The sequence below is a fragment of the Corvus moneduloides genome, chromosome 1 (assembly GCF_009650955.1).
Source record: "Corvus moneduloides isolate bCorMon1 chromosome 1, bCorMon1.pri, whole genome shotgun sequence".
NCBI classification, from domain to species: domain Eukaryota; kingdom Metazoa; phylum Chordata; class Aves; order Passeriformes; family Corvidae; genus Corvus; species Corvus moneduloides.
In genome coordinates, this window is record NC_045476.1 from 37,353,581 (window position 1) to 37,372,271 (window position 18,691).

An 18,691-nucleotide genomic window follows, 5' to 3' on the forward strand; every position below is an offset into this window, starting at 1 on the left:
AGTGAGTAGATTCAGCATAGTTTGCTACTTACACTCTGGAACAGCAAACCCAGACTTGAGTCATAAGGGTTAAACAAGTTGTCACTTGTTTGTTTTTGTGTGAAGATCCCTCTTACCCTGTCTGAAGTGAAAAAGATGGAGGAGAAAGGAATACAGTGACTGGGTGGGTGGGTGTGTTTTGAGGGAGGAGGAGTAGAATTTGGAAAGATCTATTACATTACAAGACATGATGTTTGGTCCAAAATGGCCAGTATCTTGTCTTGGAAGTCTGTATTGACCTCTGGGCTTCTTGTTTCTTAATTAAAAACAAAACAAAAAAAGCCAGATCACTGTTACAGTAGGGTAACCTGCCTGAGTATAGGTAGTATATAGAGTATCTCAGCTGTGGAGGTAAAAGAGTCTGGAATCATTGACAGAGTCTGGAATCTTTGGCACCTCAAATGTTTCTCTGAATTACAGTCTCCTGGATCTTGCATGCTGCAGTTTAGGGACCATGTCAAAATGTCAGGAGCTGCTTTTGCATTTGTAATGTTGACAGTATGACCTTCAGGTTAAGAGATGTCTGCTGACTTGAGCTGTGCCCAGTATATGTTTGTTTTACTCTGTTTGGAGCTTTTGTAGTTGCGTATTTCCAAAAGACCACAAAGCAAATGAGAGCATGAAACAACTGTCTTTTGCACTTGAAGGTGGCTCTTCTTATACTTAAGCACTGATACTTCCACTTTTTCATTATGCCCTGGGGTATAATACTTTGTGGTAAAGCACATGTGCAGCTTAAATGAGAAGAAGGTAGGAAAGGAGCAATGTATTTCTTGGTAATACTGTCCTCGTACTAGTTTAACATTTGTACCTGGAAGGGTGGGTTTGTAAATGGGGGAGTTTGCTGGGAAGGTGTTGCAAACAGGAGGGGGGATTTAGTGTCTAACCTGTTTCAGCTGAGTGCTGGTAAATGCAGCTGAGCATAGTGATGCTGTCTTGGGTCTTTTGTCCAGGTTTTGCTTCTTGTATGCAGGCTGTGTTCAGCTCAGTACAAGGTTGCAGTAATGTGAGTGTGCCATCCACTTCTGTTAACTCTTTTTTTTGGATACTTAATTCAAGATGGGCATATCAACTGGCACAAGATTGACACATAGTGATATAGGTAGTTACTGCATGGTGTGTGCTTCAAGGGCTTGTTACTCTTTGAGCTAAGTTAGCCTATCACCTCTTTATATAAAATGATAGCTAATGTGAATCAAACTGTAATTCTGATTATTAAGGCTGTGTAAAGTAGGGGACTGTCTCATTAACCAAGTTTAGTTGTAGCTTGGAAGGCCTCTAGTCTACTTCGTACCTGCACTGCAATCTGATGTTATTTGTGAGCTTTGTGATTAGTTTATCATGTTAGAAGAGCTCCCCCATCCACCCCCAATCTTGCACGGACTGTGTGCAGCATTACTGTCAGAGATGTATTTCCAGAGAGATGGGAATCAGGCCAAGCAGGAATTATTACAGGTTGTGGTAACTGTGTCTATCAATGACTGCACTTTGCAGTTGTACAATGTTTGCATTGTGTCTGTCTTTGTCCTGTGTCAGACTTATTTGTCTTATACCCCAGCCTGTAGCTTCCTGAATAGAAAAATATGGGTTCTGTCAGGACAGCTGCTTAATAAAGGCACATGTTGAAATACTCAGGAAGAGAAAACTGTTTTCTGGGAAAATTACAAATTGCTGAGAGGAAGGACATAGCATGCAGATGGGCTAGAAAGCGTGCGTGTTAAGATTCCTGGCCTTTTCCTGATCAGTAGCCTGATCTTGTGAGCAGAGCAAGGCTGAGCACCTGGAAGTTTTATGCAGATATCATTGTATTGGCTGAAATAGAGCAGATAGCCAGGGCCAGTCTCTTTGAAGCAGGGAAGTATTAACCCACTTATAAGGACTCCTTGTCTCTACATGCTTTCTGTCACAAGGGACTCATAGCTACAGCATGTTGCACCAGAAATAAAGGGAAAAAAAAATTGGGCCTGTAGCAAGTGAGGAAACAAAATCTGGAGACAGCAGTAGGTACATGCCTGCTCCAAGCCAGCAGTTATGGGCTGGCTTACACAGCAGAACTTGTTAGTTCTGCAAATTGCCTCTGAGAGGTCATGCTTTTTTTGTGAACAGTGGCCCTTTCTGCCATGTTGAAGGACATAGTGTGTCTTATATGTGGCTACTGTATCTGTTACACAAGTGACAGCACAGCAACAGTAGACTTCTTTAATGTGTCCGATGTCAAATTTATTTTTATAAAGCAGTGTAATTCATTACTGGTGCCAGCCCAGATATTTGCTATGGCCACAGTCAACACTTGTGACACAGCTGTTGCTGCCATTGCACAGTGAGCTCCCCAGTTGGAGTATAAGGTAAAATTCCAGCAGGTTTTTCTTATTTGCAGTCAGAAATCTACACAGGACCACAAATACAGCCTTCTGTTGGTATTTGTGTTGTACAGCTGTTGGAATTAAGAATTTATGGTCAAACTGATGTTGTTCAAGGCTGTATCTTTTCTTTCTATAGATACTCTTCTGCTGCAGGTTGTTTCTACATTAATGTAGTTTTTGCTGATGTTTAGACTTTGTTTGAAAAGGTGGGACCATTTGCCTAGTTCTTTAAAATACACTTTTTTTTCGTAGTCAAGTCAGAAATAAGAGGATATGTGTAGTTTAATGGCTCAATGGTCTTAATTTAAAAATGCTACCTAAAATGTGTCTGTATCTTATAGTTGTGAGAGGAGTTACAGATCAGATAGAGGGTAGTAGGAGGAGTAAGGTGTATAACTGATGCATGGCTGTAAGTATGTTTGTCATAGCCAAATTGATTACTGTAACTGGGCTACTCTGGTGTATTTTCCATTCTCAGACTTTGGTGCTTTTATGTAACACTAGTAAGTAACTTGCTCTGTATTTTATCTTTCCCCTTGTTGTTCAGCGATATGGTACAAATTAAGAAGGATTATCTGCTAAATGTCTCTTCTTTTAAGAGGGCCAATATTGTTGGACAGTGTGGGAATTTACAAAGTGTTGCCTTTCTCTGCTTTTGGGATTTTTCTCCCCTCTCTCCCTCACGAGAAACAGGAAAGAAAACATTTTTCTGATGAGGTTATTAGTGTCACACTGGCATTTTAGAGCAGTTAGATTTAAATGGGTTGTTCTTAGAATTAGGAGTTCAGTATTCAGTCTGTTGTTACTGTGGATACAGCAATTTGCTGAAGTAGCCACCTCTTCATGCTTTGCCAGTGGCTAAAGATGCCTTCCATGGGTCCACCTGCACACCTTATGTTAAACTGAACTCACACCTGTTGACTGCTGGAACCTACCTACTTTTTTTTTTTTTTTAATAGATGAAAGAGTAAAGGGGGCAGAGTTTGGACTGAAGGGAATGAAAGTCTCAGAAACCTCATCCCCACCCAAATATTGCTTTTTTTTTGTTCTCACCTTCACAGAGCTGCATCCTTTGGGCATGGAAAATCATAGACATTTCCCTAAAACATCTGGGTGATAAATACGTGCTAGAACCCAATGCTAACTCGGTGTGATAGTTTCATATCCTGAGTTCCGTGCTCTTCTGCCTTCATTTTTTTTTATTCTTTGGAATATGGGTTGTCTCATCTGTAAACCAGCACATTTGAACACGTTTAAAAACAAGCTGGTGGAAACATTCATTTGTAAGTAAACTAAATGGACAGGAATGAAGATAGTCCATGAGTTTAGTGGGAGAAAAAATACTCAAACACCACCTCTGTAGTACAGTTAAATGCAGTTAAGCGTTTTAGGTTTCTGACCCTGGATCCCTGAGATTTGCAGTTATTTTGTTGAGGAGCTTCATTTTATGGAATATTGCTAAACTGGAGTTTAATGAAGGGAGCATGGGGAAATCTATGGAAACAGTGACTACTGAACTGCTCAAAATGTAAGGATTTCAACTTGCTTTCTGTGTTGGTTCTTTAGTGAAATGCAAATTGAGTGAAGAATGAATGAATGAAGGTGTCCAGCCCTTGAGGGTTTCTGTGCTTTGCCTGGACTGGGGGCCAGTGTCAGGAGTGGCCACATGAGTCTGTGCTGAGATCATTAGGCTGAGGACACCAGCTGTGCTATTATTAGGGGTTTTAAAGTCTGTGGCAGATGTTCTTAGGCTCTCTTCCAGCTCCCACATATGGTGCAGTGGAATACATGGAAAAAGAAATTATGACAAATTGTTTTCCCATTCAAACAAACAGGTTTTTAAAATTTTTAATTTTTTTTTCCATGTGTAGCTGGACAAGATATTTATGTTAACTTGAATGTGTTAAAAATCAGTTTGAAGTATTTTAGCCAAAACCAAAAAATGTATATTAATACGAAAGTAAATACAAGTGCTTTCCTTGAAAAGGAGGACTTGAGGGACTAGCCAGAACTCAATTTTGGAAGTGCATGTGTTTTGCCATTTAAGTATTTGTTTTCTATTTTCCTTACCACTGCTATTTAGACAGGGCCTTTGTTGGGTTACTTTCTGTGTATGTATATAATGCAAAGCTGTACCTGCAAAGATTTTGAATGCTGGTGATGAGACACAAGAGAAGACGTAATGTACATGCAGCAAAGAGGTATTAATAATGAGATTAAAGTCTTTGAACAGAAGTACTGCTTATTATGTTACGGTGATACAGCACATAGCATGAAGAAAAGCATGTTTTTTCTTTTTGTTGTCATAAGGGTGTGTACGTGTCTTGTTTTGAAAGTGTAATTTGTTTTCTCTCTGGAAGTCACTTAGCCAGTTTAGATACCCTCAAAGTATAAATCACAAGCTGCTCTGTGGAGTTCTGATATAAAATACAAAAGGGAGGTATCTGCCAGGAAGCTGCAAGTGTGACTAAATGGCAGACCAAAAGTACATAAGGTGCTGAAGAATGCAAACTATTTATGATAGGTAACAATATGTCTCTGTATTTCATGTCTTATGGGTTTTTTTGCCATGGAAGTGTGTTGTTGCTAAGCAGAACAACATATGTTTAAACAATTCCCTGTATATCAGCTTTTCCTTACTGTCATCAAAATATGTGGTGGTTTTTGAGTTAAACCAGCTGAGATGGTGCATGAGTTCCCCTGAGCACAAAGGGAAGAAAATGCAACACTTGAGAAGTTTATTATTTATGCATTTTTATGTGTCCGTCTCTCAGCTCCTGAACTCTGAGGTAGCTCTCTCATACAGAGCTTTCTAGTATGATTAAAGAGAAAAGGACCCAAATTAAGCAATCTAACAGTTCTTATTGAGGCTCTCATGCCTTTTGCGTGTATTTTCTCTGTGCGTGTTTCTTTCTGGATGTTTCAAGAACAGACCATACCTTTGATCAGAAAACTGAGTACTCATTCTCTTCATTGTTTTATCTGACCCCAAGAAAACAGTGTTGGAGACCTCAAGGTTTTTGGTTTTTTTCATTCTTCCTAAGTCACTGGGATTTTAATCAAATGCTCTGATGCACTTGTAGGTGCATATTGCTGATAAGGGATACATCTCTGGATCTAGTCTGAATGTGATTTCTCCTTTTGATTTCCCTATCTCCAAACTGTTAATCTTTCTACCTTCTGGTAGTGGTGTTATTTTAAACCATTGGAAAGCCAGGTAGTTCTTCAGGTTTCTTCCACATTATGATCTAAAAGAGCTAAGTGCATCCATGTACTGCGCTGTGGGGAGCAATGAGATGTAACCCTAGAAGTCTGTGGTGGTTGATGTGGATGAGTGCTGTTTTACAGTTTATACCTGGTCATTTGAGAGTACAGCTCTGTGGTTGCACCCCAAATAAGCAGGATTGTGTGCTGAAACTTGTGTGTTGATAGCTCAAGTTCATAGCAGTGAGTAACAGTTGCTACTTGAATAAGATTGTGACAGGCCCCACAGTCACATAGCTCCTATGAAAAGAACAGTTTCTCCTGTGTTACTGAGATTACAGTGTGGGACCCAGAGAAAATTTAAGAGGATTAGTGATGGCATGTTGCATTAATCCTGACTGCTTAATCAGAAGGATTTTTTCCTGAAGATTATTTTGTTGGCAAAACTGGGAAAATTGGGATCTTGATGAGCTCCAGAGGTTTGCTTTGAAGCCTGGAGCAAGCAAAGTCCTAATTTGCTAACATGACTGGTTGGAACATGTTTTTCTCAGGTTAGAGGTGAACTGTCACATGTGCACGATGTGGAGACTGGGCTAAATGCACTTGTGGTATTAAGCTTGCCTTCGTACGTGGCAGTCCTTGTTTGACTAGAATGGAGTATTTATATAGCTTCTTACAGTATCAACTACTTTCTAACTGAAAAATAATTGCTTGGATTAAAGTGGTTGAGTCTTGCACAGCCTTGTACTGAGAGTATTAAGCCTGGGTCAGCTCCCCCCTCTGCCCCCGGTTCTGAACTTCAGCAACCTGTTCGGTTCTCTGTGCACGAGGTGGGAGGATGTGAGAAGGAAGGTTTGTTATAAACATGTTCCAGAAATGCATTTTCCTCTTCCAAGGATGTGCTCAGAGGAAGCAGTTGTGCTGGTTAAATCTTAGCTTCCAGGATGCCCTGCAACTCCAGTGATGCCATCAGTGATGTTGGTTCCCATACTTCCTTTGGTAGAAAATGCTTCCAGGCAATGGGTTTGAGCTGAATGGTTGACAGTTATATTTTAATTTCTCTGTAACTCCAGAATGCTTTAGACACGTAAGTTCTCAAGTGGATGTGTATCTTTGTGGGTAGATGGAGCAAAACTCATCCTCTCACTGAACATATGTTCTAAGTCTCCTCTGTGAGAATGTACGGGAGCCTACTAGTCAGTTTCACTCCTTCTTCAGCCTTAATCAATGTATTGTAAATAGTGTGGGAACTACCATGTTAGGGGTATGCATGTATTTGTTTAATGAAGGTTCATTTTGCTAATTGGCAGGTTGATAGATTAATGCATACTCCTTGGGTGTATTGAAAATGGACTGTGGATTTGTTTGTTTACTTAGTAATTTATTTTTTAAATAGCCCTCCCTTCCCCAAGCTTGACATTTCTTTTTATTGCTATCTTACAGTACTGAGCATGTTTCAGCTTCAAGTCAGAAGTAGGAGGAGAAATTTGTGTTCTGAAATGAGTGAAGCTCTGAAGAAGCAGATCTCCCACTCTCTCTCCCTTGTCCTAGTTTAAAATTAGATCTGCTGGCCCAACAGGAAGGGGCTTACATTTCTTGCTCATCTTTCAACTGTCAAGCAGAGCATGTAGTCATGCTGAACAAAGCAGCAGCATTCCTGGATCCTTTTAATGATGTATTCAGAACTCCAGTGCCTCCTGATTTAATGAGTACAGTGAATGTATTCACAACTAACAAGAGTGTGCTCATTAAACAGCAGTAAGTTAACTGTGCTATTCTCTTGTAGCAATCCAGTTCATAATTAAATGGTGCCATATCTGAATACAACACTGGGCTGTCAAATGGAGAGGTTAGATGTTCTGTGGATATGTGTGGATAGATGGGGTTGTTGGAGTATAAGTAATTTAGCTTAGCTTGTCTCACTGATAAGAATACTTTTCTTGGTGGAGACTTAGTGTTTACCACTCCCAACCAACCAAAAAGTTTAAACTTATGCAGTCAAAATGTTAATTTAAATTGTCTTTTAGCTGGTAGCTTTCAGTTTTATATTGTACTCCATTGCACTGCTACTGTTGTGTAAATCCAAAGTAACACAGCTATACTAAACTGGATTTGCTAGACTGTAACTGAGGGCAGAATTGGACCTTTGGTTGACTTCACTGCTACATAAACTCAGTCTTGAAAATCCTGATGGTTAAGTGGTGACATTTGAAAAATGGAGAGATCAGTTTAGTGTTTTGGATTGGCAGAGACAAGAGCAAAGGTTAGACTGCTTAGAGGCATACAGGAGTTTGTTGGAATTGTCTTCAGTAATGTTAAGATAACTTAGATGAGAACTCAGCTGCTACTTTTATCTACTCCCTAAAGCACACTTATCTTAATTTTTTTGTATGATTGTGGGTGAAAATGTAAATATTGAATTCTTACCTTTGCTTTTAATCTAATGTCTATTCTGAAATATTTTGTTTTTAATAGTTACAGCCAGTATTTAGTAAGAGATTTGGAGGCAGAGGGAATTTGGACCTGAGGGAGGGACAGCATATGCATGCTCTCTGCTTTTGTACTGGGAACATCCTGACACTGTCTTGGGGCCTTTTAGCATAATCGGGATGACACCAAGCCAGTTCTGATTTCAAACCAGCTGACAATCTATTCAGTTTGTGCTGTCTGCCTTTCTTTAAACTGATTTCAGAAAAAAGCCATACGGTCTTTCGTACCTGTTTGCCATCTGGAAAATGAGGCTCCCGCAGGGGTAGGGGTAGATGTACTGAATGTTTGATGCAGCCTGCTGCAGCTGCTGCCTGTTACCACAGCCTGACTGTGCCTGGCTCTGACCTCTGCTCCTCAGCCAGTCCCTGCAGGTCCCTGGCATGGGCTCCTGTGTAAGGCTATCAAATGTATGCTGAACTCTCTAATAATTCCTCTTTTCCCCAAGAGCCATTTTCATTCAGATACCTTGTGTAAGCATCATTGCTTGCCTTGTACTCTCCCCTTTCATGCTAACACTGAATGGTATGGTTCCTTTTAAACGTAAACTTCCTGCTTTGTTCATGCTGGCATATGTTGTAAAACCTAGGCATGAATTGTTTGATGTAATTCAAAGGAAGAAAATTTGCACACTTCAGAGTAAGAAAGAACCTGTTCTTTTCATCTTTGAATAAGAAGAATGACCCACAGTGGTTGATTCAGATTGGAAACCAGTTGTTGACTTGACACATCGCATGGAGACACACTTGCAGCTACTAGTGTCTTCTGTAGTGTGGTTGTGTGGAGTGAGAGCACTGTGTGTAGAGAAAGAGGACAGAGGCGGGAAGGAGAGCTCAGGATGTCTTTGGTTTGTTTTAGTCCTCAGTAAAACTCTCCCTGCTGGTTATCTGGAGCAGGTGAATTCAGCTGGTTGACCTTTTTGTGTAACTCATTGATGGAGGTGAATTGGGTACTGCCATAGGGATACCATTCAAAACGGAGGCAGGGAAGGATCTGTTGCTTTCTACTTCTACCCCCAGGGTGTTTTTCTGTCTATATTGTGCAGATTGGTAAAAGGCCCATGTGTTTTTCTTCAGTTGTGTGTTTGGTGGGGTGTGTGGATGGTGGTTGCTTTGGTTTTTGTTTTTGGGGTGTAGGATTGCCAGAACAGAAAAGGAGTATTTGGGGGAAAAACTGCTTTTGTTTTAGTCTTATTTTTGAGGTTGAGTTGCTTTTAACTTACTTTGATACTAGACCACAAATGTGCATTAGATGAGGAACAAAGTGGAAACAGTTCCTGTGTTCCTCAAGCCTATTTTTGGAAGATCTTAAATATCTCTAAATTAGTTCTGAACTTTGTCTGGTTTTGGCTTAAATGTTTTTATATAAATTCTGAACTTTGTATTTGGCTTACAGCTTTCTTACAGTAGCCATATAAATTATTTTATACTTTTAATATTAGTCTACTACTCTGCCCACTTGCTCAGGGAATAATCTGCTCTTTACTGACTATGCCTGGTTATCTGAAAAGCTGAGACACATTCCAAATGTTCTAGTTCTGTGTAGTAATTTATCCTGCTTACATAGTGTTTTCAGAGAAGCTGCAGGGGGAGGATTTCAGACTGAACACATACTTGCTTGTGTGGGTATGAAAGGGTGGTGTAGGGGATATCCTTCACCGGAAAAAATGATCCACAGTTTTCTCGGTAAACTTTCTTGGTTCATTTTTTCAGTTTGGATCTTAACACTCACTGGGCCCAATACCAGTTACTACAGAGGACAAACTTTTATGACCTTGCATTAGTAAAACAACACTAGTTATTAGCACAGGCAAGTGACTCCTTCCTCCAGTCTCTCTAGATTATTTTTAAAGACAATGACCTTTTCATTCTTTACCACCAAGCTAAGATGGTAGTGAAAGTTATATTGCAAACTAATAAAATAAAATAATTGAGAAGCATTGAATTGAAATACATTGTAAGTAAAGGAAATCAAGAATTTTGTGCTTTGCATGTAGGCTAATTATAAAGGTGGGGGATTTTTTGATTGGGGTGTTTATTCCCATAGCAAATGGATTATCAAAGAATAGATGTGCCAGACAGTGGACATAAATTACTTGAAATAACTTTGCTGTACTATCACAAAGCACAGTCTTGAGGATGTGCAGCGTGAGTAGATGGATGGTACAGGTCATGCAGCGCTGAATTGTTGCTACTATGTTGACAAAATGTTTGATGGGTAGGCAGGAGACACTTGGTTAATGTCTTGAGGCTTTGGAGATTGTATTGTGTCAGCAAGGTGACCTCATAAAAATCTGTGTGTAAATAGCCTAAATCTGTCTATATCTATACAAGATTTAATTGCCAGTCAACTAGAGTTAAATCCTAATTTATCTCTTATTTTAACAGTGGCACAATCTGGCAGAAGATAAATAATCTGCCAGTTCATTCTTGATTATAGTGTCAGCAAATGTTCCTGCTGCTGAAGATACGTGGGCAAGACAGATGGGAAATGGTAATTACATGGACTCATTGGGAAACTTAAAAGAAAAGCGTTGGTTGAAAAACTCTTACTTCTCAGAAAAACTGTTTTGCAACTTAACTTAAAAATTAATGAAAACAAAAAATAGATTTTTCACAAGATACTTTATTACCTGCTGTGATTTTGGGGAAATATCTGTTGAAATCCCAACTTGTACAGAAAGGGTATGAACAGGAAATCTCTGTTAGTTCTGCATGTTGCTGAAAAGAAACACTTTTTTCTGCAATTCCAGCCCTGAGAAGAGTATTATATTCCCTTCCCTGACCACTGGAAGTGCTGTATTTGCATATTGCTGCAAGTGTTTGTTCTGGGTTGTCTTTAACTGATTGCTGAAGGTCTATTGCTGTATTTCTTTCCTTCCTTTTTTTTCTTTCTTGCATTCTCTGGGAATAAAAGAGACTTCAGTTGTGTGAAAAATTTTTATTTGTTTTTACTTTAAGTCTTCTTGCTTCACTATCAGGCTCAAATTTAATTTCTTTTATTGCAGGTGTTTCAGTTCAGGCCTATGATGAAGTATAGAAATGCACATGGGAATAGAATTATATTTGCAAATGTAAGTCAACTCATCAAATCCACCATTCACCATATGGTGAATTTCAGTCTGCTGTAATCATAGCCTGATGCTTGGAACAGTTGTGCACTTTAGTATGTTAAAACTTGGAATCAGGACTGTTGTGAAGCAGGAAAACAGTGGTGTGAAAAGGCACTGGGAATACCTGCAGCTTCACTGATACAGTAAATGACAAGTTGTGTATCTAGGTTCAATTTGGAACCGAGGAATAATCAGAGAATCAGAATTGTTTTGGTTGGAAGGGACTTCTAAAAGGATATTTTTGATTAGAGTTGTCAGGAGCCAAAAGCTTGATGCAGTGGGAAGCAGTGTAATTAACCACTGATGTAGGTGTGAGCCTTTTGATTAATTACAACTGAACTTTTAAAAATCTATTTTGTTAGTCATGATTGGGGAGGTGACTTCTAATAAGCAAAATCAGATGAGAAATATTTAAAATTGTATTATTTGTTCTTTTGTCTGAAGGAGCATCTGGTTTGGAATACTTTTTTTTCACAGAGGGAATTGCATTTCATATCTACAAAGATTCGAAAGTTTATTCTTGGTGCAGGCTTGGCCCTGGAAAACAATGTTTACATATCCATTGTTTTGACACTTTATTTTCAGTTGGATCTGTCCACAAAAAAAATTGCTGCTGGGAGAAGAGGTGGCTGCAATGGCAAACTTGTCCTTAATGTGAGGGAACAGGAGGCTAGCTGAGAAGAACTGTTGTGACTTGTCTTGGAGGAGAAGTTAAGATAAAGGAAATTGCTCACAGTTTTCTTGAAGAACAATAAAATATTTCCAAATTCTTAAATCTCAGAAGTTTGTTGAGGTGACAGGTCATACCCTACATAAAAAAGCCATTTTGAGAAGGGCAGAGTTTGTGACTGGCTTTACTTTGAAGGGTAATTTCAGGAAAAAGGGGTTTAATTTGTTGGAGTACATGTGTGATTGCCTGATGAACTCATAGCTCTGTTTTCCATGAGTGTTTCAAGACATGCAGCAGAAAGCCTTAGTCTTTTGAGATGTATGCGGTTTTAAAGTATGGCTTTATTTTGCTGTGTAGATAAATCTTACTACTTTTGTGGAGACTCTGGAAACACTTTGCAGTGTTTTCATGATGTTTAAAAGGAAAAGATTTGCTACCATCTGTTCTGTCCAGAGGATTTTTGTGTATGGTTGTCTATACTGCTTTGTGCTCAAAATAAAAATTTTGGACATGGTTAAGAATGTAGATATCATAATACGCATTTAAAAGATCAAGGTAGCCTAACCCTGTTTGATTCAGTTTGGTAGTTTGTGTAGCTGCTCTGCCAAGAGAGGGTGAGGAAACTTGTCCGTGAGCCAAAGTTACAATTGCATTCAAATGACCTTACAGCATCAAGAACTGTTCATGTGGGGGAAACACAAATAGAAGCGACACTTAAAGCAAGCCTGCTAGCCAAATGGTGAGATTCTGGTGGGGAAGAGGAGACACCAGACAGGAAGAATGCTGTACAGATGATCAGGAGCAAAAGGAGTTGAAAACCAGGTACAGCAGGGGCTGTTATGGAGCTGTAATCCCCCAATACTGTTTGTCGCTCCTAGAGCTGAGCTTTGACTGATGTATGTAGTGTGTGTGCAGAGGCATTGCTAGCCATGTTTTAAATTAACTCAGACAAAGGAAAGGAGCGTGGCAAACACTGCTTTAGTACTTTTCATTTTCCCTTACTCAGCAGTTCAGCTGAATGCTGTTTTTCGACTATTGCACTGCATAACGCTGCCTGGCGTCTTTCTCAAATACTGCTGAGCTGAGCTGCTGTTGTGTTCTCAGATGCAGCTTTAGACTGGTGGGGCAGGGATATAGACTTATGCTTTGATGTTCAAAAGTAGGTTATTGACAGTGTACTGTGCTTCAGTGGGTCAAGGATCACTGTTTACTGTGGTTGCCTCCCTCCCTGCCTCCACATCTAACATTAGTAAACTGGCATGTTATTTACCACCATGAGATTTTTTTGAGAATAAACCAGAAGGAATCTGAGATAGCTATTATTTTAAGGTTACAGATAAAACTGCTTTGGGCATCAGGTCTCTTAAGTTGTGGTATTATTGTTAAATGGGCTGTGTTGGAAACAGGCAGCTTGGTGCAAGAGGAATTACTTGCACAGTTTTTTAGGCTTTCAGCTGCAAAGAAATTGCACTTACTTGAGGTACTCAAATTGTCCTATATTTGTAGGACAATTAATCTGTCACTGATTTCTCTTGACAATCCTGGTGTTAATATTTATATTGTATGTGTATTAATCTTTGTATATATGCTGATAGGTAATTTGGTAGCTCTTAGCCCATTTATTGAAGTATGCCATTAGTGATGCCTGTCTAACTGATATCCTGGACTTCATTCTGTTAAAATGAAAATTCTTACAATATAAGGAGCTTAGACATGGGTGTTTCCTTTGAAATATGAGGACTTGAACTAGGGTTGTTGTCATTTTATTAAGCTTGTTTTCTGGATGCAATTTGAGTTTGCTTTTCTTATATGTATCTAAATTTAAAACCAGAACTTTAAAACAGGGGAAAAAAAGCAAAACAGTTCAAAATTATTCCTAAATTATGAGCAATATGAACTATGTTCTTTGTAGAACTTTTTTTTAAGAACAGTTTTTAAGTCCAATGGCTCTGGAATATTAGATTGCTGTTGGAGAGTTATGTTCTTATATTTTGGTGGCTGAAAGGCAGGAAAGCTCTTTAGGTCCTTCCCCCCCAACTTGATCTTTGTTGCTATAATCAAACAAGGAGCAACTTTTTATAATTTACTAGTTCTTTTTGCTTCTGCACAACTTGGCTGTGCCTGAACTCAGTTAAAAGAATGAGTATGCTCGGTGAACTTGTAAAAAAATATTTGCAACTGCTCCTAATAAAGTTTAACTTCATTTTTCACATGTTCTTCGTTATAAAACCCACTTCAGCTTGGAGCCAAAGTAGTTTAAAGGGCTCTTCTATCATTGGGAGCTTTTTAGCTTTGGAATAATGCCCATAATAGCTGTTCCTTGGTCTGTGATTGACTGACTTGAAGGAAGATGACATTTCCTAATGAAAAGCTTTGCATTTAAAAGCTTTATAAAAATACTTTGGATGTGCACTACCTGCAATACCTAAAATCCATAACACACTCAAAAATCTCAGTGCTACAATTGTTTTCAGACTATTGTAGGAAAGCAGAGGGAAGAAAATGAGATGTTTTTGTAGAGCTTTTAGCATTTGTAACATGACATTGCAAAGTGTAGGAGTGTAATTGTAGTTGGGCAGAGATGGAGGTCATATCAGACAGAAAGAATACCCTTATTGTTGGTTCTTTTTACTCCCCCCTCTGTCCCCACTAGTTCAGATAGGATTATATTGGCAACAGAATTGCACTTAAATTCTAGTAGAAGGCCACGTCCTTAGGGATTAGACTAAAAAAATCTAAAGTGTTTTAGAGCAAAATACATCTGATAGGTTCTTCTTGTTCGTTTCTCTATGGCTCACTTTTTTTTCCTCTTGTAAATTCCCATTTCACCTCCTGATAAAGAGCATACAGATACACTGAATACAATGGATTTTTCTCCATGTTTACTTAACTTACCTGCACTTCTTTCTTCTTTAAGATAAGTCTACTTCCAGTAGGGTGTTTGTATTCATCACAGGGTGGCTCGGAATTTGTCTGCACTGATTTTTATTTATTTATTTATTTATTTATTTATATTTATCTCTAAAATACAGAGGAACAGCTGCTTTGCACAGGTGTTGAGCAATTTTCAGTTTGTATGGCGAAAGTCCTTCTAAAGGAACAGGGTAAAAGAAATATTTTCAACAATATTTTCTTCTCAAACCCTAAACCCCCTGCCATACCCCATCCTGTGTCCCAGGTGTTGCTGTTTAATGTATGTACTGCTATGAAATGGAGTGCAATTGAAATAAATTGTGTTTCTTTCTGGTGAACTGTGTAGTAGGAAGGAAAGTAGAACGCAGATGAAATTGATGTCAAAGGTGCTGTAAGAAACAGGAGGTCTTGTTCAATGAGCAGTTTGGTTCTACACATATGAAGGGAGCTTGGATGAAAGCAAACAGTAGATCTGTATTAAAACTTGCAGTCTGTACAGACTAGCAAGGAAATAGAGTAACTTAAATGTTTAAACAGAACTGAAAGCATTTAGACTGATTTAATAATACATTTATTAGCCTTCCTAACTAGGACTTCTAGTTGGAATTATTCTGAGACAATTCAAATATGAAATTAAAGACTGAGGTGGGTATGTGGCCTTTTAGAGCAGTACAGATTTCTTTCAAGTCATCATGAGGCTATTACAGGAATTACTGGGAAAACGTGAGGATTAGAAGTGATGAGAGTGTATTTCACCTTTTGGGTTCCATGTTGTTAGATTTTTAAGTACTGAAACTATTTTGTCATCAACTGTGACACTCTTGCCTTTGATCCCACCTCATTCTGAAATCCTTTTTCTCTAAAAGAGATGAAATGTGCTTCCTGATGTCACGTGACTTAACACATTCAAAGTTTCATCAGAGAAATGGAACTGAAGGTGAAAAATGTAGCATAAAGAAACTTTCAATAGAGGAGATGCAGAAAGAATAGCTGCCTAGATAGGCTCTAAAAATCATGTGAACTTTAAGCCACTCAGCTTAATTTAGTGGAAGACTGGCTTGAAAGGCTTAATATAGGCAGCTCAGATATCATGTGGAAAGTCTAATATAGACATGTATTGATATAAGAGACCTTGAGCTTATTTTTATTTGTTCCTGGTCAGATTGTTTGTTTGCTTCCCTCCCTTAACCCCACTCTTTATTCTCAGGAAATGCAGTAAAATGGCAGTTGTTACTGCACAACTACACCTGACTGTACCAGGGAGAGTGAAGAAAAACTGGCCTTTTGATACTGGCATTTGTTTTGATTTGGTCAGCTTTCAGTGGAGTCTTCAGTAAACTTTGGTGCTGCTCCTGATAACTTTGACTGGGAATGTGAAATGAGTAGTGACTCTGGTCAGGATATTCTTCTGCTTGCTGAGAGGCATTGGTGACTTCTGAAAGATGCAAGGTCACTGGGATTTCTACTCTTTTCCCTTTCTTTCTTTTTTCTTTTTTGTTTCCTTTCTCTTTATGTCTTAGAACTAGTTTGTTTGTCTTCCAATACTGTAGCTTCAAATTATAGCTATTACATCAACAGCACGCCAGTTTTTAACTGTGTTCAGAAAACTCCTTGTTTCTTGTCTGGTCATTAACAAAATATCAGTAGGAAGGTCACAGGGTAACTGATGTGACTTGCCCTCGGATGGAAGTGTCATGGGAAAAACAAATGGACGGGTGGATTCCCTCTGTGTTTACAGTAGCCATGGAAAGTTGTGCTTTGTTAAAATTTCCATCAGGCTTTAGGAAAGAAAAGCCACCCACACTCTTAAATCTTTACTTTAAAGAAAAATCAGGTTTTCAAGTATCACTTCAACTCTTACCAGAAATTTATTTGGGATAAAATCATACTGTTAGTCGGGAAGCAGTGGGGGATTTTAACTGTACAAGAAAAAATGTATCTGGAGTAGGTGGTTGATATCACTCTGAGTCTTCCTAAAATTACAGCCTTTAATGCTGTCACTGTTCATTATATGTAATTGTACTTATGGATTTGTAATTTTGTAACTCGAGAATTTAGTTTGAGAAGTAATGTTATGAAGGAAAGAGTGTTGTCCTCCATGTGAACGGCTGAAATACCTCAACAAAACCTGACAAAACCAGAGTAAGTCGGACACCTTCATGTTCAAAAATTTTTTTAACTGATGGTGAATGTTCGACTACTTAAGTTCTCAGTGAACAAAGATAACTTCTAGAACCATGTAGATTAAGGTGGGGAATAAGAGTCAGACCAAGGCTTTTAGTGACTGGTTGCAGAGTTTTTGCTGTAATGACAAAAGAACCGTGTTGTTCATCTTTTTTAAATAAGTCACAGTATTCTTCTCTGGTAGCGCTGAGTGGTGGAAGTTGCAGAAGTTTGTGGTATACACAGGCAGGACAGTTTTGTGTCTGAAGTCTCTTAAGTCTTGCTGACTTTTTCTGTGTCTTTCTGAGAGATGGCAAATTGCTTTTGAATTAAAAAATCACAAATACAGATTTTCTAAGATGAACAAGTAACAGGGTATTTTTGGTGTTGAAGCACTCTTTCCATTTCATAAAGTGCCATCAAAATTATTCTTCTTTCTCAAGCCTTGATGGCAGTGTGCTTCACATACCTTTTGGGAGACTAACTGGTCTTTGATTCTGTAGCTTGGGGCTTTAGGTAATAAAGGATTTCATGTGCATTTTTCTGTAGTGATCACAGTAACAATGAAGCAGGAAAACCCACAATACAGGTATCCATACAGAAATAACCTGGGCAGGTCTTTTAATCCCCTGTTTTATTACTGTTTTATAGCAAGAAAAATAACTTTGAATGTCAAGAGCATTGCACTTGCTTACAAAATGTTACATGTATTATTACACGTTGCTTCTGAAGACTTGCACAGAAACCATAATGGAAGACTGCTGAATTGCAAAGCAATATATATTTAAATGCATTAAATTCAAATTATCAATGTGATTCTAACATATTTAGATTTTAAAGTCAGTATTGCTTATAATGCAAAAACCTCAGCTTTCTGAGATTGCCTGTAAAATACCTGTAACCTGGGGAAAAAAAGTGTGTGTCTGTGATGGTCATGGATGGGTATGCAGTAAGGGCTTCCCTACCTCAGCAGCCATTCTTTAGTCTGCCTTTTCAGTCTCTCTTGTCATCAGACTGAGCTGTGGGGCTGTTACTAAGTTCTCAGAAATGTTTTCCGCTGATAATGTGCATGTCTTGTAGTTGAGAAGTTATTTTTAGCAGTCTGGTGAGACTCTTTAGAGTCACTGAGGGACAGAGCCATGGCAGAGGGCTGGAAAAGGGAGCTGCCTGCCAATGGATTGGAATGGGAGAGTGGGAAATGGTACCTTTCATTCCCATCCATCTTTTTCTATTTTTGACTGCTTTGTTCTTTCCTGGTAACTTGCAAAGAAAAGGCACATTTCTCAGGTTTGTAAAACTGTGTTTGGCTGGGAATAATCTCTGTGTTACTGAGGCAAAACTGGTAGAATTGCATGAGTGGAAACTTCCGTTTTCACTATGATGATGTTCAAGGGCTGCCCAAATCTCGACACCTTTTAACTAGAGTGAATCTGAGAACTGCTGCTCTTCACTCTGCAGTAGTGGAAAGGCTCTGACCTGAGACAGTTTGTATGAAGTCAGAGTTATATTAATCTGTTCACTGCATTTGCTAATATACCAGACGTTTTCCTGACTGTGCAGTAACCAAGGGAAGCTAATGCAGACAAGAGTGCCAGTGAAAAAGCAAATTGTTTTAAATTGTGGAACCTTTAATTTGACCATAATACTCAGCTGCAAGAAGCTTTTTAATGTTTGAAATTTGGTAAAACTCCCATGAGGCTCAATTTGACCTATTTTGTTCATAGAACTATTATGTAAAAA

The 18,691-nt window shown here is 38.7% G+C and overlaps 1 protein-coding gene across 2 annotated transcripts in view; it reads left to right on the top strand.

The window, feature by feature from the left end:
* Positions 1 to 12,620: 12,620 nt before the first annotated feature.
* TRAK1 (trafficking kinesin protein 1) overlaps positions 12,621 to 18,691 on the top strand; it is a 103,497-nt gene continuing 97,426 nt past the window's right edge. Inside the window, exon 1 of one of the 2 annotated variants that reach the window (XM_032106001.1) lies at positions 12,621 to 12,697. The gene's annotated coding sequence lies outside the window, so the exon portion shown is untranslated. The remainder of the gene's footprint in view (positions 12,698 to 18,691) is intronic. The other variant, XM_032106011.1, reaches the window with a different exon arrangement.